Source organism: Chrysochloris asiatica, unplaced genomic scaffold (assembly GCF_000296735.1).
Source record: "Chrysochloris asiatica unplaced genomic scaffold, ChrAsi1.0 scaffold00001, whole genome shotgun sequence".
NCBI lineage: Eukaryota > Metazoa > Chordata > Mammalia > Afrosoricida > Chrysochloridae > Chrysochloris > Chrysochloris asiatica.
The window spans coordinates 24631283-24634251 of NW_006408519.1; positions in this window are offsets into that span (position 1 = coordinate 24631283).

The window sequence follows — 2969 nt, forward strand, 5'->3', positions numbered from 1 at the left end:
ATCATGATAAATGTAGAAAAGATTGAAGTAACCAAAGGCTTCATTTTGCTTGGATCCACACTTAACATTCATGGAAACAACAGTCAAGAAATCAAACATTGTATTGCATTAGGCAAATTTGTTGCAAAAGAGCTCTTTAAAACTGTTAAAGGGTAAAGATAACAACAACAAAATATATGTCATCACTCGTCTGTCACTTTGTCATAACATGGTGGTTTGTATGTGGCTGTGATACTGGACGTTATACCACCAGCATTTCTCAAGTATCAGGTAGCAAAGAATATAGAATACACCATGGACTGCCAAAAGAATGAACAAATCTGCCTTGGAAGAATTACAGTTAGAATGTTCCTGAAAAGTAAGGATGACAAGGCTTTATCTTGCTTACTTTGGCTATCTTTTTAGGAAGTGTCTTAAGTGAAGGGCATCATGCTTGGTAGAGGGTTAGTGAAAAAGAAGAAAAACCTCAATGAGATGAATTAATACAAGGACTACAACAATTGGCTCAAACATAGGAAAGAAACAACACTTCGTTCTGTTATACACAGGCTTGCCCTGAGTTAGAATGGACTCGACGGCACCTAACAACAACCACATACTGTTCAGTAAATGTTGGCAAATGTGTAGAGTTGTGTATCCACCACCCTCATTAAAACACAGATTTGGTCCATTGTTTCAGAAAGTTTCCTCAGATCCTTTCCTAATCAATACCTCCAACTTATGTAAAACATTCTTTCTGATTTCTTTAATTACAGATTTGTTGTTGTTGTTGTTGTTGTTAGGTGCTGTGGAGTTGGTCCCAACTCATAGTGACCTTATGCAAAACAGAACAAAATGCTTCCTGTTCTGCACCAATCTCACAATCATTGCTACACTTAAGCCCATTGCTGCTGCCACGGTGTCAATCCATCTCATTGGGGCAGTTCCTCTGTTTTGCTGACCCTCCACTTTACCAAGAATGATGTCTTTCTCCAGGGATTACTCCCTCCTGATAATATGTCCAAAGTGTGAGAAATGACATCTGGCTGTACTTCTTTCAACACAGATTTGTTTGTTCTTCTGGTAGTCCGTGGTACTTCTAATATTCTTTTCTAACACCCATAATGCAAATGCATCAATTCTTCTACATTCATTGTCTTCCTTATTCATTGTCCAAGTTTCACATATATATGAGGCTATTGAAAATATCATGGTTTGGGTCAGGTACACCTTAGTCCTCAAAGTGATATCTTTGCTCTTGATCATTTTAAAGACATTAACTTATCTATTCTACAACTTCATATTAATGGGTCCATATAGAATGCATTATTTTGAATAGTCAACATAATGTTTTTAGAATTCATCCATGTAGCTACATTCATCAGATGTTTATATTGCTAAGAGGTATCATGATTTGTTCATCCAATCACCTGCTGATAAGTTTTTGAAGTGTTTTCAATTGGGGCTTTTATGAAAATTACCTCTGTGAACATTTTTTCTACAAGTTTCATGGACATATATTTTTTATTTTTATTGGCTAAATACTTCAGAGTAGAATTGCTGCCTTTTTTAGATGCATGCTTACCTTTGTGTGTATGTGTATATATATACTATATATTATATATTATCTGTATATACCATATAATACAGATATATTATATCTGTATATACCACCTAAATGTGTTTTTAAACATTGTTTCATTTAGACTACTACCATGTAAGTTACATTTTGCTCCTAACCCTTGTCAACATTTGGACTTGTTCATTTTAATTTAGCCATCCTAACAGGTATGAATGATAACTCTTTATGGTTTATTTTGCATTTCCCTAAGTCCTGGTGTGGTGCTGTAGGATAAGCACTGGACTACAAGGTTGGTTTGAATCAAGAGGTTGGTGGTTCAAAACCACTAGCAGTTCACTAGAAACCTGTGTTGTGTTGTTAACTGCTGTTGAATCAATTCCAACTCATAATGACCATGTATAGGGTTTCCAAGGAGCAGCTGGTGGGTTTGAACTGCTGACCTTGTTGTTCACAGTCCAGTGCTTATCCTACAGCACCACACCAGGAGTCCATACAGGGTCGCTATGACTCAATGACATTTAACAACAACAACGTCTAACAATGTTGAATATCTTTTTATGTCCTTGTCGTCAGTTTTGTTTCTGTTTCTTCTTTTTTAAAGTATCTTTTATATATTGTGTCCACATTTTTAATTGTTTTATAAAACATTGTTGTTGATTTGTAGAAATTCTTTATGCATTCTGCATTTAATTTATTAGTCAGATATATGTTTTTGCAGAAAATTTCCCAGTTTGTAGCTTCCTTTACTTTTTTTAGTGGTATGCTTTGAATAAAGCTGAAATGTAAAACTTTAATTAAATCAAATTTTTGCTTTTTTTAAAGACATTTTGCTGTCCTAAGAAATATTTGCCTACCATAAGGCTGCAGAGATGTTCTCCTTTTTTTTTCTAGAACTTTTGTAGTTTCAGCTTTCAAGTTTCAGATTATGACCCATCTCAAAGTAAAAATGTGAGATAGAATTCCATATCTCTTTACCCCAAATGGATACCCAGTTGTTCTAGAAAATGTTTTTGTTGTTGTTGTTGTTTTAATCCTTTCTTATTTAATTGCCTGACCACTGTTGTTGAAGAAAAATATATGTGTGAATCTGTTTCTGGATTGTCTATTGTGTTGTGGTTATCTATTTGTTCACTTAAGCAATGGGCTCAGGCGTGGCAACAATTGTGAGGTTGGCCCAGGACTGGGCAGTGTTTTGTTCTGTTGTGCATAGGGTCACTCTGAGTCAGTACCAACTCAATGGCACCTAACAGTAACATCTTGATTACTATAGTTTTATTGTGTCTGAAAATCAATTAGAACCTTGTTCTTATTTTTCAAGATTGTTTTAACTATGTTGTTGCTATTGTTGTTAAGGGCCATAGAGTAGGTTCTGACCCATAGTGACCCTGTAGAGGGTTTCTGAGGAGCA